Raw genomic sequence first — 27,053 nt, 5'->3', positions numbered from 1 at the left:
ATAGCTTTAAGCTACTGTCTAGTGTCCTTTCATTTCAGCTTAAAGGACTCCTGTTAACATTTCTTGTAGGGTAGGTCTACCAGCAGTGAACTCTCTCAGCTTTTTCTTTTGTTTGTCTTAAATCTTGGGATGTCTTGATTTCTCCTTCATTTTTGAAGTATAATTTTGCTGAATATAGAATTTTTGATTGAGAGCTTTTTTTCTCTCAGAACTTTAAATATTGTATTCTATTTCTTTCTAACCTCCATGGTTTCTGATGAGAAACTGGCTATTAATATTATTGAGGGTCCTTTGTATGTGACTAGTCACTTCTCTCTTGCCACTTTCAGGATTCTCTCTGTCTTTGGCTTTGAACAGTTTGTTTGAACAGTCTGTGTGGATCTCTTTAAGTTTATCTACTTGGATATTTTGATTTTCTTAAATGTGTAAATTCATGTTTTTCATCAAATTTGGGAAGTGTATTACCACTTTTTCTTTAAATGTCCTTTATTCCCCTTTCTCTCTCCTCATCTAGGATTCCTATTATGCATATGTTGTATGTCTGATGGTGTCCCAGAGATCTCTTGGGTTCTGTTCATTTATATTCGTTATTTTTTCTTTCAGTTCTTCAGACTGAATAACTTCAATGGACCTATCTTCACATTTGATGATTCTTCCTTCTGCCTGTTCGAAACTGGTATGATCCTCCCTATTTAATTTTTTATTACAGTTATTGTACTTTTTAACTCCAGAATCTCTATTTGGTGCCTTTTTATAATTCCTGTCTTTTAATTGGTATTCTCTGTTTGGAGAGACATTATTTGCATGGTTTCCTTTAGCTCTTTGGTGATATCTAAAATAGCTTGTTCAAAGCCTTGATCTGGAAAATCCAAGTCTGAGCTTCCGCAAGGGCAGTTTAGTTTCTCTTAATTGCTTTTCTCCCTCTGTATGAGCCATATGCTCTTGTTTCTTTGCACCCCCTTTCCTTTGCTTTCTGTGTGCTGGATGCCCAGCCTTCTTTCCATTGTTCAGCTACGTGTCTTCCCTCTTCAGAACCTTTGTCCATGCTGATCCTTTTTCCTGGAATGACTGCACGTACCCGCCCCCCTCCCAACCTCCTAAATACCTTTTACCTCCTAAAGCCTCACATTAAAATATTAGCTATTTGTAAGTATGAATAATAGATTGAAAAATGTGGTCTGCGGTAAACAAAACTGTCTTTATCTTTCTATATCTCTGAATCACCTCTGAGCTCTCACTCCATGGGCTGTGGAAGGGAAGGGAGAATTACATGGTTCTGTGGTTTCTACCCCCACCTGTGCCCATTTCTGGATCATGCATGGAATGTGGCAAACCTCATCTTGCCCCATAAAGCTGTCTCCTCTGGACTCACTCTGTCCCCTCACCATCAACAAGGACTAGCCCCTTCCACTCTGGCCCCTAAAACTTATGTTCCTCTCTTGTCTCTCCTTCTGATAGCTGGAAATCTCTTCTTTGTATCAGAGAACTGATTCTTCCTTCATATTTCTGGCCAAGACTCTTTGTCTATGCCTCATATCTGTGCCTGGAAATGAACGTATAGGGTTAGACTATTGGTGAATAAAGTAAGGCCATTGCCCCTCCAGGTGAAGAAAATTGACATGGGGTTCCTGGAGGCTCTCAGGAAAGCAGGACCAAGGATAGTCCTTTGCCTCTCACTTGGAGTTTCGAGTTCTTAAACTATGTCTGATGGACCAGGGTGGACTGAGGGAGACCAGATGGCAGGAAAGGCCTAGAAGGTCTGAGGGAGGCTAGTCCTGGGAAGAGGGTCGGGGAGCCTGCCTGGTTGGCCTGGACTCAGCCCCAGGACTGGGCAGCTAGAGGAGAGAAGGATTCTAGTCAGGGAACTTTGCTGTCAGGATCTTCTAATATGATTATCTCAATGCTGTTTGACATGAGAGAGAATGAAGGAGTGAATGAATAAATGGAAGGAACACTGGGGACCAGGCCACCTTGGGGAGCTGCAGCAATGGCTGGGGAGTGACTTTCCAGAGGCATCATGGATATCCATGGTGATGGGGGCAGCATATGGACTTCACGGGGAAAGTGAGAGTAACCACGACTGGGGAAAGGACATATGGGATATGAGGCTGGGTGAGGAGTGATGTGGGGACTGTGTAGAAACAGGACTGCTGGGACCTGGTAGTTGGGAGCTTAGAGTCATTATTCATGGGCAATCATGGAAACTTGACTTTGTTTCATGGTCTCTGGCTGGTGGGGATCGAGGACCTTTGGATTCCATCTGAAAAAAAGAGACTAAGGGAGAATGAGAAACAGAGAGAACAAGGACATAAGAACACAGGGTGAGGCTAAGGAGGAGATGTGGTGGGAAGAATAGAGATGGATGAAGACAAAGGGAGAAGGAAAGAGGGATGAGGAGAGAGAGAAAGAGGGAAAAGCAGTTAGCAATGGATACAAGTTGGAAGTGAAAGGCATCTGGCAACCTTGCATTGCCTATGAAATGATATTAACATTTTATTATTGTAAGGTGAGCTTTTTAAAACGGAATTTTAAATGTTACCCTGCTGTTCCGGAACACAAAAACCTTTAATTTTATGCAAATGAACAGCGAGGAGCTGAGCGCTTAATGTAAACGAACACTTTCTTTGTAGGAGAGGTTGGAAGAGAGAAAAAAAAAATTCCCCAGGATTCTTTAATTGCTGTCTGAAATTATGTAAATCCCAGCACCAGGCAGAACACAATTACCCCGCGGCCCTCCCTGCCAGCGCCGCTAATGTCTAACAAAATATCGGTGGGTGACATTTAGACGAGGTAATGCAAATGAGAATTAATTTTTTTCCAAGACAAAGGGCAGCTGAAAGATCAACTCATTCATATACAGGAGCGGAGAAAGCTTGCAAATGCTGGGGGTGGGGTGGGGTGGATGGGGAGCCCAGGGTGCCAGTTCTCCCTCTTGGACCTGGGTCCCTGAAATTCTGGCCTCAGGGAGCCTTAGGTCACTAACCCTCTGACTGCAGCTCCCGAGCAGTTCTTCATGGAAACTGGGTTAACAAATGTAAATAGCCATTAAAAAATACTCCGTGACCCGTTCTCAGTTCCATGCTCATGGCAGGCCCACAGAGTGCTAACATCAACTTCTTATCTGAAGGAGGAAACTGAGGCTTGGGGATCTGGAGACCCAGCCAAAGGCACACAGTTAACTCCAGTGGCAAGAACGGCATCAACTAGGGAAGGAAAGATGTTGGTTTTGTGTTTCTGTCTCTCATTCTTCCTTCCTTCCTTCCTTCCTTCCTTCCTTCCTTCCTTCCTTCCTTCCTTCCTTCCTTCCCTTCCTTCCTTCCTTCCTTCCTTCCTTCTTTCCTTCCTTTTCTTTCCTTCCTTTCATCCTTCTTTCCTTCCTTCATCTTTCCACTTATGGAAATGTTTTTCATTTTCTAAAATGTTCTGAGTACAGAGAGCTTGAAGAGAGAAAACCAGGGTCAAGCACTCACTTCCACCCCAAATTCTTTTCTCAGCATGAAATAAGTTCCACATACATAACCCAGCTTGGTCAGCTCCCACTTATCCTTTCAGTCTCAGCATAAAGTCTTCAGTTGCCTCCTTGGGGAAGCCTTCCTTGACCAACTCCCCATCCAAACACCCAAAACTTTGACTTCTAAGCACTTACCAAAAACTGCAAGGCCAAGTCTCTTCCCTATGAGATGATAGGTAAGTTCTACAAGGCAGGGGCAGGGTCCCTTGTGGTTGTCACTATAGCTGTGGTGTCTAGAACACTGCCTGGCACTGCCTTTGCACAAACATATTTAATGACTTTATGAATAAATTCGTGATCTAAAAGGAGATTGTGTATTGGTCAAGGTGAGCATAATGGTTTATGCATGTAAAAATGTGAAGCAGAGGCCAGGCGCGGTGGCTCATGCATGTAATCCCAGCACTTTGGGAGCCTGAGGCAGGCCGATCACCTAAGGTCAGGACTTCGAGACCAGCCTGGCCAACATGATGAAACCCCATCTGTACTAAAAATACAAAAAAAATTAGCCAGGTGTCGTGGCACATGCGTGTAATCCCAGCTACTCAAGAGGCTGAGGCAGGAGAATCGCTTGAACCGGGGAGGTGGAGGTTGCAGCGAGTGGAGACTGTGCAACCACACTCCAGCCTGGGTGACAGAGTGAGACTCCGTCTAACAATAAGTAAATAAATAAATAAGTGAAGCAGGAAGTAGTAATGATTCTCTTAACAGTCACTGCTGGAATTCTAGAAATATATTTAACAGTTGGAAGGGTGGGAGGAAATGTTTGGGAGGGCAGAGGTCAGGGATCTTTCAGGTTAAGAGAGCTGTCTCCCATTAGTCTCAAAGCCGGCACAACTCACATCTTCAATTCCGCAGATGACCGTAACTTAGTTTAGTCAACTCCTGAGTATTTGTATGAGCCTCTTCTGCCAGTTTTTAATCTTGAGATAAATCCTCTAATCACTATGAAAGATGCTTCGGGCTTGACCCAAATCTGAAGGTATCCAAATCTATCATTAAAAAGAAAACAAGCCAAGTGCAGTGGCTCACGTCTCTAATCCTAGCACTTTGGGAGACCGAGGCAAGAGGATTGCTTGAGCCCAGGAGTTCAAGACCAACCTGGGCAACACAGTGAAACCTGGTCTCCACAAAAAATAAATTTAGAAAAAATTAGCTGGGTGTGGTGGCATGCACCTGTAGTCCCAGCTACTTGGGAGGCTGAGGTGGGAGGACTGCTTGAGCCCAGGAGATCAAGGTGGCAGGGAGCCACGATCATGCCACTGTACTCCATCCTGGGCAACAGAGCAAGACCTTATCTCAGAAACAAAACAAGACAAAATACATTCGCTATGTGTTTGTTATTATTACTTAAAAAATACATTATCTGTATCTACAGTTTTTAAAGAATGATCTGATATTTGTTCATCTGTTTTTCTTCTTTAAAAATAACCTAAAACCTATGTAGATCAACAACCATAGGAGAAATTGAGAAATTTTTCTAGCTTCCCACCAAAAAACTTGAGGTCCAGATAGTTTTAAAGTGAATTAATCCAAACCTGCTAAGACCAGATCTTATTAATACTTTTAAATTCCTCTGGAACACAGAGAAATAAGAACTTTTTCTTTTTTTCTTTTTCTTTTATTTTTGAAAGCAGTACCAACATAATACTTCTCAAGGTCCAGGAGGAAAAAAGAAATTGCTCCAGATATGTCAGACAGAGGCAATTTAATATGGAAATTGGTCACGGCTGTGATAGGAATGCCGAGAAGCTAGACGGGATAGTGAGGTGACCCAGACATTGGCAACAGCAAGAAGCTGCCACCGCAGGAAAGAGAAAGAGAAGATGTGTTGCCAGGGACCAAAGGCAGAGGTCACCGGGAGGCAACTGGAGCCAGGGAAGATGCGCAGCTGATGATGGAGAGGCTCCTGAAAAGGGAGGGAGAGAGAAGCGCCACCCTGGCCTTTTCCTTCTTGCAGCTCTCTAGTCCCTGCCGGTGCCTCCTATTGGGTTTACTTAGCTGGGGTCCAGCTGATAAAGGAAGCTGGGAAATGCCATCTCTCCCGGTCAGCTCCCCAGCCCCCATTCAGAACAGACCAGAGAAAGGTGGAAGATTGGATGAAAGAGCAAACAGGCAAAACATGGAACCTGCCGAGACAGAGGCTGAAATAGACCTCTGGAACAAAGGCCCCCGATGATCATCGAAGTCAGGCTGATGGGGCAGTGTTAATGAATGGTCAGGTGGATGACACTGGAGCTCTCTGGTCAACCTTAATGCCCCAAGAACAGAAAAACAGATCTTTCAGCACTGCTGGTAGAAGAACACACCACCACCTCTGAAGAATTTGTACAAAAACACTGAACCTGAATTTGATCAAGCCTCTAAAACCAATCGTGAGTTTACAGAAGGGACATTGAAACACGTTAAAAGATTTCACAAGAGATCGGGGCGTGGTGGCTCATACCTGTAATCTCAGCACTTTGGGAGGCCAATCTGGGCAGATGACTTGAGGTCAGGAGTTTGAGACCAGCATGGCCAATATGGTGAAACCCTGTCTCTACTAAAAATACAAAAATTAGCCAGGCATGTTGGTGCATGTCTGTAATCCCAGCTACTTGGAAGGCTGGGGCAGGAGAATCACTTGAACCTGTAAGGTGGAGGTTGCAGTGAGCTGAGATCCCACCACTGAACTCCAGCCTGGGCAACAGAACAAGACTCCATCACACACACACACACACACACACACACACACACACACACACACACACAATAAATTAANACACACACACACACACACACACACACACACACACACACACACACACAAAATAAATTAAAAAAAAAAGACTTCACAAGACACATCAACAAAATGGAGAAAATAGCAACTCTACAGGGCAATTGACTGGTTTCTTCAACAAATAAATTATAAAAACCAAAAAGTGGGGCAGCTTAAAGACCAAAGGACACTTAGGGGACCTGTCAACCAAATGCAATGCATGAACCTTGATTTTTGTTTCGTTCTTGAGTCAAAATAAATCAACTGTGAACAAACATTTATGAGACAATCAAGGAAACCGGAACACTAATTGGATATTTGATGAGATCAAGGAATTATAGTTTTTTTTTTTTTTTAGGTGTGATGGTGGTGGTATAGCAATGTTTTGTTTCATTTTTGTTCCAAAAGAGTCCTTTGCTTTTAGAAAGACACATGGAAACTTTTCAGATAAAATGATTTGATGGCTGAGATTTGTTTCACAATAATTCAGTGGGGTCTTGGAAGATGGAGCGATAGAGACAAACTAGACAGGAATTGATAATTGTGAAAATTAAGTGATAAGTATCTGGAAGTGACCTCTATTACGCTCTACTTTTGTGTATTTTCATTTTATTTTTATTTTTTATTTTTTGAGATGGAGTCTCACTCTGTCACCCAGGCTGGAGTGCAGTGGCACAATAGCAGCTCACTGCAACCTCTGCCTCCTGGGTTCAAGGGATTCTCCTGCCTCAGTCCCCTGAGTAACTGGGATTACAGGTGCATGTCACCACGCCCAGCTAATTTTCTGTATTTTCAGTAGAGATGGGGTTTTGCCATGCTGGCCAAGCCGGTCTTGAACTCCTGACCTCAGGTAATCCCCCTGCCTCAGCCTCCCAAATTGCTGGGATTACAGGCATGAGCCACTGCATCTGGACAACTTTTGTGTGTATTTAAAGTTTTCTGTAATATAAAGTTTTAAATATTTGAAAAGGAAAATAACAGTCCAAAGTAACTTAGCAATTTTTAGCCAAAAGATGTACTCTATATATACACATTTTTATATATGTATATATACACACACATACATTTATATTATGTGTATATGTAATTATGTAAAGAAAATGAGAAGTACATATATTTAAAAAGAGGCCAATTAGGATTATTTGCAGAGGATATGCTTTTGACTTAGAAACTCCCACTTTAAAACACCTCAAAACTATTAGAAACAGTGAGCTAATATTGTAGCTAGTTACAAAATTAACATATGAAAGCAAATAGGTTTCCTATATACAAAATAACCAAATAGAAAATGTAATTGAAAATCTCTCCATAAAAATAACAAATAAAATATAACAACTCAAAATAAATTTTAAAAGAAAGATGTGGAATCTACACAAAGAAAATGGTATAACTTATGAGATATATATAAGAAAAACTGGGCCGGGCGTGGTGGCTCACACCTGTAATCCCAGCACTTTGGGAGGCTGAGGCAGGCGGATCACAAGGTCAGGAGATCGAGACCATCCTGGCTAACACGGTGAAATCCCATCTCTATTAAAAGTACAAAAAGTTAGCCAGCTTGGTGGCAGGCGCCTGTAGTCCCAGCTACTTGGGAAGCTGAGGCAGGACAATGACATGAACCCCAGAGACGGAGCTTGCAGCGAGCTGAGATTGCGCCACTACACTCCAGCCTGGGCGACAGAGCAAGACTCCATCTCAAAAAATAAAAAGAAAAAAGAAAGAAAGAAAGAAAGAAAGAAAGAACAATTGACTAATTGGAACTCTATTCCTTGCTCTAGGTAGGAAGCTTAATATTATAAAAAATCAATTCTCCATTAAGTAATCTATACATTAAATGAAATCTTAATAAAAATCCTAGCAGGTTTCTTTTTTGAACTTGATAAATAAATTTGGAGCTTCATTTGGAAAAATACACATATGAAAATCAGGAAAATACAGAAACAGAAGAATCATGAGAATCATGAAGAGAGATTTCTCCTTATAGGACTATGGTAAACTGAGAAGGCCTCCTGCTATAATACACCTCAAAGCTCTGCGTGAAATTTTAACATGGGCTTTTAAGTCTGCATCTGAGCAGACGATAAACAGATCCCCAAGACTGTGAAAGGCACGATTCCAGAAAAGAAGCCTGGTTGCTCAAAGCATCCTCTGATCCCATATGCAAGGAGGGAAACTGGATCAAGAACTCCTATAAATCTGTTACCTTGAAAGATAAATTCCTTAGGAAATGGGTTCATTTGCAAAGAAACACCACCACCACCAGTACCGCCTCCCATGAGGGGTACTTGATGTCTTGACCTTGTTCTGATGAGTGAAAAAAACACAAGTTTCCCTAGAGAATCCCAAACCATAAACAGATAATCTCACCGGTTGTTAGAATTCATACTATCTGTGTAGCCCACACACCATTCCACTAACAACAATAACAAAAAGCTAGAGATTAGCTTGAAGTGTTCCTGTTATATCAGTGTCTCCAGGAACCTAGTAGAAACCAACGAAAAAATTTCTGAAAGAATGCATCTTAAACCAAAGTCTCAAAGAATGCCGCTAGATAAATAGCAAATAAATGATTGTGAGTTTACTATAAAAACTCCTAAAGCACACAAATGAACAAAGCACCCATGCGTGGGCAGTAGCAGAAATGAAAGACTACAGAATCAGACCTGCAAAGATAGTAGATACTGGCACTGTTAAAGACAGAATATAAAATAGTTTTGTCTGGCCTGGCATGGTGGCTCACACCTGTAATCTCAGCACTTTGGGAGGCCGAGGCAGGTAGATCACTTGAGGTCAGGAGTTCAAGACTGGCCTGGCCAACATGGTGAAACCCTGTCTCTACTAAAAATACCAAAAAAAAAAAAAAAAAAAAAAAAAAAAAAAATCAGCGGGGCATGGTGGGATGTGCCTGTAGTCCCAGTTACTTCGGAGGCTGAGGTGGGAGAATCGTTTGAGCCCAGGAGCAGGAGGTTGCAGTGAGCTGAGATCACGCCACTGCACTTCAGCCTGGGTATATGGATTAAATGTGGATCAGACATGGGCCAAGTAAAGAATAATGAATGAGCTGGGAGACAGAGCTGAACAAATGACCAATGATGAAGCACAGAGAGAAATAAAATGGGAAACATGAAATAAAACTATGGCATATCAATGATAGAGATATTGAGTCTAAAAACACATTTTTTTTTTTTTCCAGAGGAAGGATATAATCAAGAGAATGGGGAGTGGGGGAGATAATATTAGAAGAGATATTATCAATTTTCAGAGTTGATGAAAGACACAAATATTCAGACTGAGGAAGTCTAGTAAATCTTGAGCATAACAAATAAGGAATCCATACCTAGCCATTTTGCAATAAACCCAAAGAATAGCAAAGACAAAGTGACAATCAAAAAAGCAGCCAAAGGCCGGGTGCAGAGGCTCATACCTATAATCCTAGCACTTTGGGAGGCCAAGACAGGAGGATTGCTTAAGGTCAGGAGTTTGAGATCAACCTGGGCAACATATCGAGACCTCATATCTACAAAAAAATTTAAATAATCAGCTGGTCATGGTGGTTCACAGCTGTAGTTCTCGTCTCTTGGGAGACTGAACTAGTAGAATAGCATGAGCCCATGAGTTTAAGGTTGCAGTGAGCTAGGATCACATCAAGCTGCACCACAGCCAGAGGGTGACACAGCGAGACCCTGCCTCTTTTTTTTTTTTTTTTTTTGAGATGGAGTCTCACTCTGTCACCCAGGCTGGAGTGCTGTGGCACGATCTCGGCTCACTGCAACCTCCGCCTCCTGAGTTCAAGTGATGCTCCTGCCTCAGCCTCCTGAGTAGCTGGGATTACAGGTGCCCACCACCACTCGTGGCTAATTTTTGTGTTTTTAGTAGAGATGGGGTTTCCCCATGTTGGCCAGGTTGGTCTCAAACTCCTGACCTCGGGTGATCTGCCCACCTCAGCCTCCCAAAGTGTTGGGATTACAGGTGTGAGACACCATGCCTGGCTGACCCTGTCTCTAAATAAATAAATAAATAAATAAATAAATAAATAAAATTTTTTTAAAAGGCGGCCACACAGAAAAAAGCAGATTACCTACATAACAATGACAGACAGGTGACTTTTCATAAGCAATGATGAAACCCAGAACACAATAGAATCTTTTTCAAAATGTGTGGTCAACAAAACTATCGCTCAAGAACAGTCATAAAATAAAGTCATGTTCAAGCACATAAAAACCCAGAGAATTAATATTAACAGACTCTCACTAAAACATCTTCTAAAAAAAGTGTCCTGCAAAGGAAAATGACCCTGACAGGAAAGTTTGAGATGTAGATAGAAATGATGAGCTGAGAAAATGGTGACTATATTAGCGTATCCAAATAAATATTTATATTATAAAATGGTAAAAATTGTAATACCAAACGTGAGGGGTTACAAAGGAATAGAAGAAAATACTGGATGCGATGGTTAATTTTAGCTGTCAGTTTACTGGATTGAGGGGTGCCTAGATGGCTGGTGAAGCGTGGTTTCTGAGTGTGTCTGTGAATGTTTTCAGGGAAGATTGGCATGTGAGTCGGGGAACTGAGAGAGGAACACTCGCCCTCAATGTCGGTAGGCATCATCTAATTATTGGGAAAAGGGATTGGGACCAACAGGCAGGCAGAAGGGAAGGGGATTCTCTCTCTCATCTGCTCTTTCTCCCTTCCATAGCAGGCCACCTTTTCTCCTCCTGCCTTTGGACATCAGACTTCAGTTTCTTTAGCTTTTGGGCTCTGGGACTTGCACCAGTAACCTCCTGGGGCTCTTGGGCCTTTGGAGGCCTCACCATGGGCTTCCCTGATTCTGAGGCTTCTGAACTTGGATTGAGCCAAGCTACCCACTTCTCTGGTTCTGCCTCTCTGGAGAACCCTGACTAATACATTGGGTAGCAATAACACACAAGTCAAGCAGGGTTTTCTGAGTTAAAGTGTTTTAAGGTCCTTGTATTGTTTGAGAGAAGGATAATTTCAGAATTTATTAAACAAAACATGCCTGTTAATTTTAATCTTCATGTGAAAATAATTTGGTGGTTGTTTTAAGCCATTAAGTTTTGGCTTGTTTGTTACCCACCAATAGTTAATGAATACATTTGCCCTACCTGCTATTAAAAATGCATTTTAAAGTTACAATATTAAAGCAGTCAGGTACTCGTACATAAATAAATACACAAAATAATGGGACAGACTAGAGTCTAAAAATAGACACAAATAGAGAAAAAAAAAAAAAAAGGCTGGGCGCAGTGGCTCACACCTGTAATCCCAGCACTTTGGGAGGCTGAGGCAGGTGGATCACTTGAGGTCAGGAGTTCCAGACCAGCCTGGCCAACGTGGTGAAACCCCATCTCTACTAAAAATACAAAGTAAACCAGGTGTGGTAGCATACGCCTGTAGTCCCAGCTACTTGGGAGGCTGAGACAGGAGAATTGCTTGAACCCAGAAGGCAGAGGTTGCAGTGAGCCGAGATTGCACCCTAGCCTGAGCAAGACACCATCTCAAGGAAAAAAAAAAGGTATTCAACAAGTGGTGTTGAGACAATTAGCTGGACATTTGGAGGAAAAAAAAAAAAGCTGAAACTGTTCACTTTCCAGCACTGTTGGGTGGTGAATTTTTTTGTTTTGTACAACGTGTATAATTATTACCTCTGTATGTGTAAGTCCAGTAGGAACAAAACTCTGAAGAGTTTTACTTTTATCATGTACCATTCATCATGAATGAAAACTATAAGATGAAAACCATAAAGTACTAAGTTTAAGTAGAAGTGTGTAGTAGTGACAATAAGTGCATACAGGATGTCGTGTGCTCCTCCACGAGTCATAGCCTCCTTCGCAGTTAAGTTAGAGCTGTATTATGTTTGCGCCCTGGGGAAAATGCTGCTAGTCACTTACCCAAGACCTAACCTCCTTCTTGTTTCCCCCAATGGAAGGCTGATATTGAGGAAGCTGCAATATGCCCTTCTAGAGGAATAACGAACAGAAGTACAATAAAGAGTGAGGTAAAAAAAAAAAAAAGGTCTGCAGAAGGAGAGGCAATTGAGAAAAGTGAACTAATTAAAGGTGTTCGTGAGGCTGGGTGCGACGGCTCGTGTCTGTATTCCCAGCACTTTGGGAGGCCAAGGTGGGCAGATCACAAGGCCAAGAGATCAAGACCATCCTGGCCAATATGGTGAAACCCCGTCTCTACTAAAAATACAAAAATTAGCTGGGCGTGGTGGCCCCTGCCTGTAGTCCCAGTTACTCAGGAGGCTGAGGCAGGAGAATCGCTTGAACCCGGGAGGCTAAGGTTGCAGTGAGCCGAGATGGAACCACTGCACTCCAGCCTGGTGACAGAGTGAGACTCCGTCTCAAAAAAGAAAGAAAAGAAAAGAAAAGAAAAGAAAAGAAAAGAAAAGAAAAGAAAAGAAAGGAAAGGAAAGGAAAGGAAAGGAAGAAAGAAAGAAAGAAAGAAAGAAAGAAAGAAAGAAAGAAAGAAAGAAAGAAAGAAAGAAAGGAAGGAAGGAAGGAAGGAAGGAAGGAAGGAAGGAAGGAAGGAAGGAAGGAAGGAAGGAAGGAAGGAAGGGAAGGGGAGAGGGAAGAAAGGAAGGAAGAAAGAGAAGGAAGGAGAAGGAAAAGGAAGAAAAAGGAAGACAGGAAGAAAGGAAAAGAAAGAAAAAGAGAGTGGAAGGACATATAACAAAAGCTATTACCTCTCAGTTGTTGAAGCACAATGATTTTTGCGTTCATCTTCACATAGTTCTGCATTTTCCAGGTTGCTAGGAGCATAAATTGTATTTTTATTAGAAAAAGTAAATGCTCAGGGTGTTTTGAATTGTAATCAATTTATTCAAAATAGCACACTGTTTCTCATGTTTTTACAAACCAGGTCGCCTCATCATGAACTGTTGCCTCCTTTGCCAACATTTTTTATTGGTGTCTTGATTTTTCCCTTGTTGGTATAGATCCCTTATTGATATAGATTGATTGATAATAAGGATAGTAACCCTTTCTGATTCTTTCCTTAGTTTGTCACTTGCCTTTTAATTCTGACAATGGGATTTTTAACTTATAGAATTAAATTATTGGAATCAAATGAAATGTATCAGTGTGTTCCTTGATACTTATTCCTCAGCTGGTCTGCCTGGAAAGTCCTCACTTTGATAGAGTTAAATATATCCTTTATTAGAATACACATTCTTCTAGTTTTCTGACTTTACTTTTCATTCTGTAAATCCTATGGACATCATATTCGTATTTGGTATGGATAAAAAGGTAACTTGAGGTTGTTTTTTAACCAAAACATTTTAGCCACTTTCCCTACCCTCATTAGTCAAATAATTGCTCCTTCCCACCCTTCTTCCTCATAGTGATTGATATGTTTTCTGTTGGCAGATGTTGCTGGTTTCCTAGAATAATTAACCCTTCTTACCAACAGAATCTTAATTTTGTTTGGGGAAGGATTGTGCCCACCTATTTTTTAAAAAGCATTTTTCCAACTGGGTGAGGTGGCTCATGCCCTAGGGTCCCAGCACTTTGGGAGGCTGAAGCAGGACGATGGCTTGAGGTAGGAGTTCAAGACCAGCCTGGGTATCGAGAAAGGCCTCTGTCTCTACAGAAAATTTAAAAATTAGCTGAGCATGGTGGCAGGTGCCTGTGGTCCCAGCTACTCTGGAGGCTGAGGTGGGAGGATCTCTTGAGCCCAGGAGTGAAGGGTACAGTTATCTATGATCACACCACTGCAATCCAGCCTGGGCGATAGAGAGAGACCCTTTCTACTAATAAAAATATATATATATGTATATCAGCTTCCCTTACAGTTGGGGGTAGTAGTTGACCCAATTCTGGGCAATGAGATATAAGTGCATATCTGCTGAGGACTTATGGGAGGTAGTTCTACTTCTAGATATAGATACCATTCCTTCTTCCTTTCTCCCTCCCTTCCTCTCTCCCTTCCTCACTCCCTCCCTTCCCTCCTTCTTCGTATGTCTATCATGTGGATGGGATGTCTCAAGATGGGGCAGCCATTTTTCCAGCCCTAGATAGAAGGCACTCACCAAGCATGTTGGAAGAGAAAGGAAGAAGCTCTAATCCCAGAGTGGATGTACCATCTTGAATTGCTGGCCCTTGGCTAGCGTGTTTCATGAGAGAAACAATACCCTAAACACCAACAGCCAGGTTTCTGTTACATGTAACAAAATGCAACTTACATGTTAATGGAAATTATGCTTTAATGAAACATCTTATTTTTGAGTCCTTACAACTGAAGTCTGTTTCCAGGCTATTTATCATGTTCTATCCAGTTGTCTGTGAAATACAGTAAAAGTGATATTCTTTTTTAAATGACTGCATTACTGTGCAATAAGTTTTATTATTGGATGAGTCTAGTGTCCCCTCATTACTTCTCTTTTTTCAACAACTCAACACTTTATTCCTCCTGATGAACTTCAGAATACTTTATCAGATTGGTCCAATCCATTTTATCCTTTGAAAGGAACTGTATTAAACCTATTAACTAATTTGGGAAGCATAAATATCTTCACAATATTTCATCTTCTTATTCTTGAGCATGGAATACGTTTTCATTTTTTTTCAGTCCTGTATATCTCTGTAAAAGATTTGGAGCATTCTTCACATAAAATTTCTGTGCTTTTTTTAAACGATTACTGCTAAATATTTTATGTTTTTATTGCAATTGTAAATAGAATCTATTTCCTATTATATCTTATAACTGGTTATTGCCAGGAGATAAAAAAAACTATTGATTTTCAAATATTTATCTTGTATTTGACTACTCATTATCCTAAGAGTTCTTCAGTTAATACTTTTATGTTTTCTAGGTATATAATTGTATAATCTGTAAGTGATAATGATTTCATCTTTTCCCTTCAAATACTTAGACCTCTTATCTATGTTTATGTATTTTAATGCATTGAACAAAATAGTGTTGAATAAAAATAGAAGTAGTCATGCTTGTTTTGCTCTTGATTTTCAAGAGAATGCCTCTATTGTATCCCCATAATTCTATTGTTCTCTTAATATAAGTACGCTTTATTATGTTAATGAATATTCTCCTCTTCCTGGTTTTTAAACAGGTTTTAAAGATTAGCAATGAGTGTTAAATTTTATTCTCGCCTTTTTCGCGTTCATTGAGGTTATCTCTTGTTTTTGTTATTGGTCCTTCTGATATGATATATTATGCTATTGGGTTTCTTACTTATAAGAAATCCTTGAAATCCTGTGATAAATTACACTTTCTCATAAAAGGTGATTTTCTGAATACCATAATAGATTTTAATTTACTAATTAAAAAAAATTTTTTTTCACATTTTAATTTACAGATTAGGTTTATCTATAACTTTCTTTCCTTTAAAAAATGTTTGTATATCTCTGTTCACCGTTGGCTTCAGATTCTACTAGTTTCATAAAAGGAAATAGTTAAGGTAGATTAAATTAGATAGAATTATGCAACCAAATCTTTACTCCTTTGCATTAGAATTTGACGTCCACATCCTTGTCATGTCTTCATGGTGTGCAGAGCGTATGTTCTGCCCCTTAACATTGGGCTTAGCTATGTGACTTGCTCTGGACAATGAAACATGAATGGATGTTTTAACAGCAGAAGCTTAACATGTGTTTGAGCAGTGTAATTGCTTTCCTGGAATTCTGCCATCACTACAAGAAGAACATACCCCAGCTAGTTTACTGGTCCAAAAGATGAGATAAACATGGAGTACACCTGGATCCTACCTTCAGCTTGGACCCAAGTCCACCCAAGCCAAGATGAGATAAGCCAATACCCAGATGACCTATAGGCATGTGAGCAATGATAAATGATTGTTATTTTAAACCATGTAGTTTGGAGGTGCTTTGTTATGTAGTAGTATTGTGGTAATAGCTGACAGATGCACTAGATAACTTTGCACCTTTTTCCTGTGTTCTGGAACCATTTATTACATCCACAGGAATTATTATTTTTTGCTCACACGATTAAAAGAACTCACCAATATATCCAGCTTTTAAATATCTGCCTTGCTTTGGTGAGGGGTTTGAATTTGTTCGATTTTTTCTTTTTCTTTCAAATCATTTAAAAATAAAATAAGACATTACAGATAGTTGAATGTTCTAAATTCTTCCATGGCCCTATCCCTCTTTCTCCCTCCCCAGAGATAACCATGATCTGGACCCCAAGTATATTATTTCCTCCAAGTTAGAAAACTTTTGCTTCATAAGATACATATATGTAAAAATATATAGTGTTGTTTTACCTGTTTTAAAATTGTATATATTGCTAAATAAATCATCCTATAATATAATGTCCTATTTGATGGGCTTTTGTTGTTTCTCTTTTTTTTTCTGCAACTACAACAATGTTTCAATAAACACCTTTGGCCCAGCAAGGTGGCTCAACCTGTAATCCCAGCACTTTTGGGAGGCCAATGCAGGAGGATCGCTTGAGCCCAGGAGTTCGAGACCAGCCTAGGAAACATAGGGAAACCCCATCTCTACAAATACTCAGGGGGCTAAGGCGGGAGGATCACCTGAGCCTGGGAGGTCAAGGCTGCAGTGAGCCGAGATCACTGTGCTGCACTCCAGCCTGGGCAACAGAGCAAGACTCTGTCTCAAAACAAACAAAAAACACCACACACAAAACAAAACAAAACAAAACAGCCACCCTTGGACATGTTCCTTTAGACATCGTATCTGAATTTCCTTGGGTAGTGGCTTTCAAACATTTTAAAACTTCAACTAATAATCACAAGTTATTTTACAACACAACGCAAGGCACATATGTGTATTATTAAAGCAAAAGTTTTATAAAATAATATTTATCCTTATAGGTGATGGAATCTGATCATTTCCATTCTGTTCTATTTATTTTGATACTGGCTTCTACTCTCCAAATCAAGTTCATGACTTTTTAATGGATCATGACACCAGTTTGTCAAACAATACTCTAAGGCACGTGCCTCAAAGTAGGACTGCTTAGTTGGATGTGAGCATCTTCAGGTTTATTAGCTATTCTAATTGCTCTCCAAGGTGATTATAACTATTTTATTCTTACCAGCCATGTACAAGAGTTTCCATTTCTCAACATTCCCATCTATGCTTGGTACTGTTAGATTTCTCAATTTTTGTCCATCTGATGGATATTTGAAATGGTTTCTCGTTGTTTTAGTTTGTATTTTCTAGTACTAGCGACATTAAACATCTTTCCACAAGTTCATTTGCCACTTGGGTTTCCTCATCTCTGAAAAATTTGTTACTCATACACTTTGTCCATTTTTTATTAGGTTAGTTGCCTTTTCTTCTTACTTTGTAGGATATTCTAAATCTAATTTATTGCTATGTACTGAGACAAATATCTTCTCTGAATATGTGTGCCAAATCTTTTTACTCTCTAGATAAACAGAAGGTCTCAAGCTTAATATAATTAAGATTATCAATTGCTTCACTTATACTTTGTGCTTTTTGGTCTTATTTAGGAAGACTTTCCTACTCTATGTTTATAAAGTTACTTGCTTAAATTTTTTTCCAACTGTTTTAATGTTTTGCTTTTCACATTTATATCTTTAATTCATCCACAAACTGCATATTGTAATTGTTTATTGTATAAGATAAGGATATGTATTTTTCATGTGGATAACCAATTGTTCTAATCCATTCTTTCCTTGATGATTTGCAATCCTGACTCTGTAATATACCATATTTTTTTTAAATGCAGATTGATTTCTGGGGTCTCCATTTTATTTCATTTGTCTATTTTGTAGCTCATGCTACATTGCCTTATTAACTTTTACTTTCATACTCTTAATGGTTAGTTCAATCTTTCTTTAGGGAGTAGGTTTTTATAACTTTAAAATTTTTTTTCAATATTATTAGTCCATTTAGGTTTTTTTTTTTTTAAATTAAACTTTGAGTCAATTTGGTAATTTATATTGTCCCAGAGAATTATCTTTTATTGAAATTTTAACATGTAAGTACAGAGATTTGCATAATAATCCCTTATAATGTTATTTAAAAAAATAATTTATTTAGCTATTGTTTTATCTCATTTCTCAATTGTATCTTGATATATTAATATTCTGTCTGATATTTTTTGATTTATCAGAGGTTTGCCTGTTTTTGTTTTTACAAAGACCTTTCTGTTTCGATGTAGCTGGATTTTTGGTTTCTCTAGAGGATTCTGTTAACCTTTAGTTTTACTAACTGTGTTCAGAGAAAGAGACTTAGAAATTTTAGCTTTTTAAATATATTGGCTGACGATAAGATTTGGCTCTGTGTCCCCACCTGAATCTCATCTCGAATTGTAATCCCCACATTTCGAGAGAGGGACCTGGTTAGGGGTGATTGGATCATGGAGGCGGTTTCCCCCATGCTGTTCTCATGATAGTGAGTGAGTTTTCACGAGAGCTGATGGTCTTAAGTGTGGCACTTCCTTGCTCTTTCACACTCTCTCTTCTGCCGCCTTGTGAAGAAGGTACTTGCTTTTCCTTTGCCTTCAGCCATGATTGTAAGTTTCCTGAGGCCTCCCAGCCATGTGGAACTGTGAGTCAATTAGACCTTTTTTTCCTCATAAATTACCAGTCTCAGGTAACGTCTTCATAGCAGCATGAGAATGGACTAGTACAGCTGCTATATAAACAATTTTTATAAATTTTCTAAGAATATTTAAAATACAGGTTTTTTATTGTTTCTGTTAATGTAGTCATATTTTTTAAACGACTAAAATATCAATTCTACATTTTACTGGTTGTCTACTTGGTATACGAAATAATCAAATAGTGCTCCTAAAAGTCTCCCCAACAATTATTTCTGTTCATTCCTTATATTCCTGGTGAATTTTGCTTTATATAGAGAGATACGACATTAGTCATTGCATAAAAGTTAATATGTTTGTATTCATTATGGATGATCACTTTGATCAATATAAGATGAAGCAATATCACCACTTTTGCTTTCTTTTCCTTTGCATTTGCTTGAAAAAAATTTGCCCATAATTTCTTTATGTGTTTTGTTTTTCTTGGTGTTTTCTTCTAAGTAGCAAATGATTCGATCTTTTTTCAATTTGAAGATTAAAATGTTAAGAGAGATCAAATCTTCCTAAGTTAATATAGACATCTAATAAGATCACAATAAATATGCCAACAGAATTTTTTAAATAGACAAGTCAATTATAAAGCTCATCTGGAAAACCAAATATACACAAGAATGGCCAGCAACATTATGGAAAAAAAAAAGAGCAATGAAGAAGAACTAGCTCTGCCATATATTATGATAAGTCACTAAAGTTCAGTAATTAAAATGTTGTGGTTGTGATATAAGAGTAGAAAGACTGGTCAGTTGATCAAATGGCGCACAGAAATGTATCCAGTAAAAAATGAGAATGTAACATATGATAAAAATAGTATTTCTTTCTCTTTTTTCTTTTTTTTCTTTCAACTTTTATTTTAAATTCTAGGTACATGTGCAGGATGTGCAGGTTTGTTATATGGGTAAATGTGTGTGTGGTGGTTTGCTGCACAAATCAACCCATCACCTAGGTATTAAGCCCAGCATCCATTAACTAGGCTTCCTGATGTTCTCCCCCTGCCACACACACCTCTGACAGGCCCCAGTGTGTGATGTTCCTCACCATCTGTCCATGTGTTCTCATTGTTCAGCTCCCACTTATAAGTGAGAACATGCAGTGTTTGGTTTTCTGTTCCTGCATTAGTTTGCTGAGGATAACAGCTTCCAGCTCCAGCTATGTCCCTGCAAATGACATGATCTCATTCCTTTTTATGGCTGCATAGTACTCCAGGGTGTATATGTACCACATTCTCTTTATCCAGTATAACACTGATGGGCATTTGGGTTGATTCCACATCTTTGCTATTGTGAATAGTGCTGCAATGAACATACGTGTGCATGTATCCTTATAATAGAATGATTTCTATTCCTTTGGGTATATACCCAGTAATGGGATTGCTGGGTCAGATGGTATTTATGCTTCTAGATCTTTGAGGAATCACCACACCGCTTTCCACAATGGCTGAACTAATTTACACTCCCACCAACAGTGTGAGAGCATTCCTTTTTCTCCACAACCTCGCCAGCATCTGTTGTTTCTTGACTTTTTAATAATCGCCATTCTGACTGGTATGAGATGGTATCTCATGGTGGTTTTGATTTGCGTTTCTATAATGATCAGTAATGTTGTTGAACTTTTTTTCATATGTTTGTTGGCTACATGAATGTCTTCTTTTGAGAAGTGTCTGTTCATGTCCTTTGCCCACTTCTTAATGGGGTACTTTATTTTGTGGTATTTCTTACCAAAGAGAAAACAGGGAGTATTTAATAAATGGTATTGGGATAACAGGAAACCATGCAGAAGAAAAGCTGTCAGATCCCTACCTTAGGCCTTACATCAAAGCCATTCCACACAGCTCAAATGTTTAAATATAAAGTTTAAAAACATAAAAAGTACTATAACAATAGAGATTTTTTAAAAATCTTGTTATAAGAGAGGGCTTTCTAAATAAGACACAGGACCCAGAAGTCATAAAAGAGATAAATTCAAATGAGAAAAAAAGTTTAATGTACAAGAATAAAATAGAGTGAGAAGACAAATAACACAATAGGGAAGGTGTTCGCAACAGACAGATTGATAAGTGACTGATTTAATAAAAAGAATGCCTACAAATAGGTTTAAAAATAAATAAAAAACAATGACCCACTAGAAGAGCTAGGGGCTTGAAGAGGCAGCTTTCTAAAAACACAAATTCAAACGGCTCTTAAGCAAATGAAAAGATGCTCAGCCCAGCTCAAAGTAGCAGAAATGAAAACCTATGGCAAAATATCCTTTCTCATCGATCATACCATCAAACCTCAAAACCTTGTTAACACACAATGTTGACACAGGTGTGAAAAATATATCAATGCATAAAACATTTGTGGGAGAAAATTGGGCAAAATCTTTCAACATTAAAAGTGCACAAGCCCTTTGACCTAGCAATTTCACTTTTAGGGATTTATTCTACAGACACATTAGCCAAATCTCAACTGAATTTTACACAACAGTGGTGGATTGAGCACTTGCCATATGCCAGGCATGGTCGCAGGCAAGAAGGATACCCAGGTACGTGAAACAAAGTCACTGTGTAATCTTACAATGTGAACTTCAATGGAATTTAGAGATTTCACTCCAGAGATGAAAACAGTGAGGTTTAGAAAGAAGAGTGTCTTTTCCAGGAAGTGGCTGAGCAGGAACTGGAACTAAGGTTAAACATTTCCACACAAGTGGCCCTCACCCCCGAGAGAATAGAAACTATTCCCCCAAAGATCTGGGAGCAAAGCCTAAAGTGGCTTATTACAAGCAAGGAAATATTTATTATTTGTTTCTAAAAGGTCACGCAAATTTTGCATTTTATTTCATCTATCTATTTAAACACACACATATAAATTGTTTAATATAAAGTAATGTTTTAAAAATTATTTTATTACTTACCACTTAATGGTAAGTAAGCCCTTGGGGGTTGCCCGACTGCTGCAGCTCCCCTCACCTGGAGGTGCTATATTCACCTGCCTTTTCGCATTCAGGCCGGCTGTGACTTGCTTTGGCTAATAGAACGCAGCAAGAGCTGTGGTTCCTCAGGTGTGCGGAATCAGGTCCTGGGCCTCAAGAGCGCCCCTGCTGGATGGAGCCAAGGTGACTGTGATACGTACACTAACGTGCTAATTACGTGCTAACTTGACTAGCCACCGGATGCCCAGATATTTGGTCAAATGTTAGTCTGGGTGTGTGGGTTGTTCTGGGTGAGACTGACATTTGAATGGGTAGACAGAGGGAGACAGATAGCTTCCCTTGTGAGAGTGGGCCACATCCAATCAGGTGAAAACTTGAGTTAAAGAAAAGGGTGGACTCGTCCTCGAGGAAAGGGGAATGTTTCCTGCCTGACTGCTGGAGCTGGAATGTCGCTTTTTTCCTGCCTTCAGACATGGATGGAGACATTGGCAAGTCCTGGGTCTGGTGCTTGCCAGCGTTCAGACTGCAACTTACACCACCAGCCGTCCTGGGCCTCCAGTGTGCTGACAGTAGATCTTGGGACTTCCTAGCCTCCACAGTTGTGTGAGCCAATTTCTTAAAATAAACCTTTTATACACACACCCCCACACACAGACACACACACACACACATCCTGTTGGTTCTGTTTCTCTGCAGAACCCTGCCTAATACAGTGACCTCCATGGGACTTTGCTGACACAGCAGCCCTGCTTGCCCTCCCTTCCTCCTGTCCCCACCCCCGTGTCCCCAGGAAGCCATCCTAATGCAGCCCTTCATGGGACTCCCCGTTCCACCTTCTCATCCTAGGCCTCATTCACACTCACACAGATGACCCCTGACTCCACTCCCAGGCACCCTAACCCAGACCAGGAGTGCCTCCCCTTGGTGCCTACCCCGCCCCCAGCACACACAGACCGCACCCCTGCCACTCACTGTGACATTCCTGCCTCCCCTCAGCCTGGGGTTCACTCAGTCACCAGAGAGGAAAGGCCAAAGCTGCCGAGAGGAGCCCTGCCCACACCCCAGCCTGGCCAGCAGGCAGGAAGGGGCCAGCCACTCTCTCAGACCTCCTGGACCAGTGGCTGAGGGCTTGGCAGGGGACTTCCAACCCACTGGCTGCCCCAGGTAGGCACTGCGGCACCCAATGTGTGTGTGTGTGTGTGTGTGTGTCTGTGTGGGGGGTGTGGTGTGTGTGAGGGGATGTGTCTATGGGGTGTACGTGTGTCTGTGTTTGTGTCTGTGTCTGTGGTGTGTGTGTCAGTGTCTGTGGTGTGTGTGTGGTGTGTGTGTGCATCTATATATGTGTCTGTGTGTGGGGTGTGTGTGGTGTATGTGGTGTGTGTGGGGTGTGCATGTGGTGTGTGTGTGTGTGCATCTATATATGTGTCTGTGTGTGGTGTGTGTGTGGTGTATGTGGTATATGTGATGTGTGTGATGTACATGATGTGTGTGGGTGGTGTGTGTGGTGTGTGTCTGTGTATGTCTGTGGTGTGTGTGTGTGTCTGTGTGTGCATCTATGTATGTGTCTGTGTGTGGTATATGTGGCGTGTGTGGTGTGTGTGTCTGTGTATGTGGTATATATCTGTGTGTGTGTCTGTGTGTGTGTTGTGTGTGTCTGTGTGGGTGGTGTGTGTATTTGTGTGTGGCATGTGTGTGTCTGTGTGTGTGGTGTGTCTGTGTGTCTGTGCATTGTGTGTGTGTGTATGGTGTGTGTAGTGTGTGGTGTGTCTGTGTGGTGTGTGTGTGTCTCTGTATGTATGGTGTGTGTGTCTGTGGGTTGTGTGTATGGTGTGTGTAGTGTGTGGTGTGTGTGTGTGTCTGTGTGATGTGTGTGTGTGTCTGTGTGTGTGGTGTGTGTATTTGTGTGTGGTGTGTGTGTCTGTGTGTGTGTGGTGTGTCTGTATGTCTGTGGGTTGTGTGTATGGTGTGTGTGGTGTGTGTGTGTCTGTGTGGTGTGTGTGTGTCTGTGTGTGTGTGGTGTGTATGTGTGTGTGTTGAGGGGCAACCGCTGCCCTCCCCAGCCCCAGACCCTCCTGGTTCCCTCCAGCCGGGTGGTGGATGCTGCAGGAGCTGGCTGCCAGCTGCCCTCGTTAATATTTATGACAGGGAGAGGAAGTTGCATAAATCTTCCCTGATACTTAATTAAACCAAACTTCTTTTGATTTCCCCTTTTTTCTGCCTCATCGAGTGTGGCCAGCATGCCTATTAGATGTTCATCCTCCCCAAGTGGCCTGGGGCTGGACAGGATCCCCCAAGGGCCTCCACACACGCTGCTCACTCCAGCCACCAGCTGGGAGCTTGGGGAAGCCAGGTGACCCCCACCTGCCCTTAGCGGACAGTGTGTGTGGCTTTGGGCAGAGGCTCCCCCGCAGCCTCTGGGGAGTAGAGGAGACATGGGAAGACACTGGCTGCATCCCCTCAACAGATGCCCCCTCCAGACCTGAAAGATGGAGGCTTTGAAGAGTAGCAAAGCGAAGCTGTGACCTCCCATCCTCCCTGCTTCTCAGACAGGGAAGACCTGTGAGTCCCCCAGCCTCAGGAGTGGCTGAGTCCCACAGAGAAGCTGGCTTTGGCTGTGTTCCCCTCAATCCCCTCTCCATTTCCCACACTGGCACCCTGGCCCGGGGTCCCCACTGCGAACCCAGCCAGCGCTGGGTGTCTCCCTGAACAGCAAGAGCTGGTTAGCACCCGCCTGACACATCTTTGATATGGAATCATATCCAGGAAGCAGCTTGACCCCGAAGGCCCCTCTTAGCGTGGGATTGACACCGAGCATTGACTTTGCTTCAGGCTTATCCACAAATCTCAGCCAATTTTATTAAAGAGCTGCGTGTGGTGTGGAACATGCCAGGGAGACAACTTTATTTATAGATCTTGATCGGCAGAGAGGAGCCCACGCTTGATTCTGTTGGCGCCCCGGCCTGCCTCTCTCCACCTCAGGCGGGAGGGGGTGATTGGCAGGTGCGGCTCCTCTCCAGCCCCCCTCCCAGCCCAGCTGCAGGCAGAGACGCAGACACATGTGTGGACCGACACGTGGGCCTTAACCTGGACAGACACATCCACCTTCACGGGATGCGGAATCCCACATTGTTATGGATTGAATTGTGTCCCCTCAAAATCCGTATGTTGAGACTCTAACCCCCTGTGACTGTATTTAGAGACTGGGCCTTTAGGGAGGTAATTAGGTTAAATGAAGTCGTAGGGTGGGGCCCTAATCTGAAAGGAATGTTGCCCCTATAAAAAGAGGAAGAGGCACCCAATCTCTCGCTCTCCCTCTCTTCTTCTCCCTTTCCCTCTCCTTATCTTTCTCTCCCTGCCTGTGCCCAGAGAAAAGGCCTTGTGAGGACCCAGTGAGAAGGTGGCCGTCTGTAAGGCAGGTAGAGAGCCCTCATCAAAAACGGAATTCGCTGGCACCTTGATCATGAACTCTGGCCTCCAAAATTGTGAGAAAATAAGTATCTGTTGTTTGCCCACCCAGCCTGTGGTATTTTGTTATAACAGCCCAAGCTGACTAATGCACACGTAGACACACTCATGCACCAGCATACAGACATGTGGAGTCATCACTACAGGCACCCACAGTCATGCACCAGTTCACACACACACTGAGACACAGACACACAGGGACATACACTGACCTTGCTAGACCAAGGCAGCACCTTCCCTGATTTGCCTCTAGCCCAGAGAAGGTGTTCAGAGATGAGTTGGGGACTTAGTGAGGGAGGGAGAGAGGGGCAAGTGAATGTAGAACTCTAAGAACATAAACCTGTAGATATGCAATACTACAGGTTTGTAAATATGAATACTCCGCAGTCCCCGTAGACAACATGCATAGGTTCCACAATTAATAATAATAATAATAATAATAGTGAATAATGCCTATAATGATGGCCTAACCTAAATAAATACAGCTGGCATTGACTGATGTTTACGAGGAGCCAGGCACTCTGTCAAGCATTCATATGCTATCTCATGTTTACCTTCGCAACTCTGGAAAGCACGGCACTCGAGAGAGAACTGAGAGATACGAAGTAGTGTGCCCAGGATGACACAGCTGAAGAGAGGCTAGGCAGGCATCAAGCCAGGTCTCCTGGCTGGACCTGAGCCCCACCCTTAACCACTTGCCAGCCATGTCCATAGCATGGGGCATGCACAGCGATGCCAGTACCCTGGGGGGCTCTCCACGAGCCAAGCACCTGTGCTGCAAGCGCCAGAAAGCCTGCAGAGACGCTGTCTTTTCTCAACCTACAGTCTCATTGACCGGGTTATAGCTGACCCTGCACAAACTGGGATCTAGACCAGCTAACAGCTAGGAAAGGAAGGGCAAAGAAACGCCCGCCAGAGCTGGCTAATGGGAGAGGTCTTTGGGGTGCCTCATCATTAATTTCAGGCCTCCACGTGTCCATTAACATCGACTAAATCTAGACATGAGCAGGTGACCTGTCTAGGGGGTTGTCAGACAACATTTCTCTCTGGCTGTGGCAAGGTCAGACTGAAAATGTTTTGGCTCCAGAAGCTTCTCTGTATGGAGACAAAGGGTTCTGACGGGACACGTGGATTCCTGCCAAGTATATGTGTTCAAAGAAGATGGACTTAAACTGAAATTCTTCTGACTCCTTGTGCTAAGCCCTAGGCATAAGACTCAGTCAATCACTCGCAGCCACTGAGCCTGAGGAGCTCTGGGTAATGGGGGGACCTGGTGGGGCTCAGAGATGTCCCCCAGACAGTGTCACCTGGAGGGGCTGTGCAGGACCAGGGCCATAGCTCGTAGGGAGGTTGGAGGGGGCGATGCTGGGCAGAGTGGGACAGGGACTGGGGAAAGTGGCCTCTGAGCTCCAAGTTACGTGGCTTTGGGGAGCCTCAACTCCTCATTTTTACCCAAGAGTTGGTAATGTTGAGCCCAGGGGCTCCTGAAAGGATTAAGGAAGATGACTGTGTGTGAGTGCCCTGGCCACTGCCTGGTACATTCCTGCTTCTTCCTCCCAAAAGAAAGGAGGTCTTCCCCCTGCCCCATGCCCAGGAGGCATGGAAGGCCCCAACTTCCTTCCTTATGGCCCTGAAGCCCCAAGAGCTCTTGCAGGCAGCTGGGCAAGGAGGAGTAAGAATATACTCAGGAGATCCTCAGGTCAGGGCAGAAACTGGGCTCAGGCCCTGGGCACGAGGAGGGTCAAGGCTGCTGGGGTAGTATTGGGGATGGGCCTGAGGCAGGTTGGGGGTGACAGGGTTCACCTACCCCATGCTAATGGC

Source organism: Theropithecus gelada, chromosome 15 (assembly GCF_003255815.1).
Source record: "Theropithecus gelada isolate Dixy chromosome 15, Tgel_1.0, whole genome shotgun sequence".
NCBI lineage: Eukaryota > Metazoa > Chordata > Mammalia > Primates > Cercopithecidae > Theropithecus > Theropithecus gelada.
Note: the sequence above shows the minus strand (reverse complement) of the source record.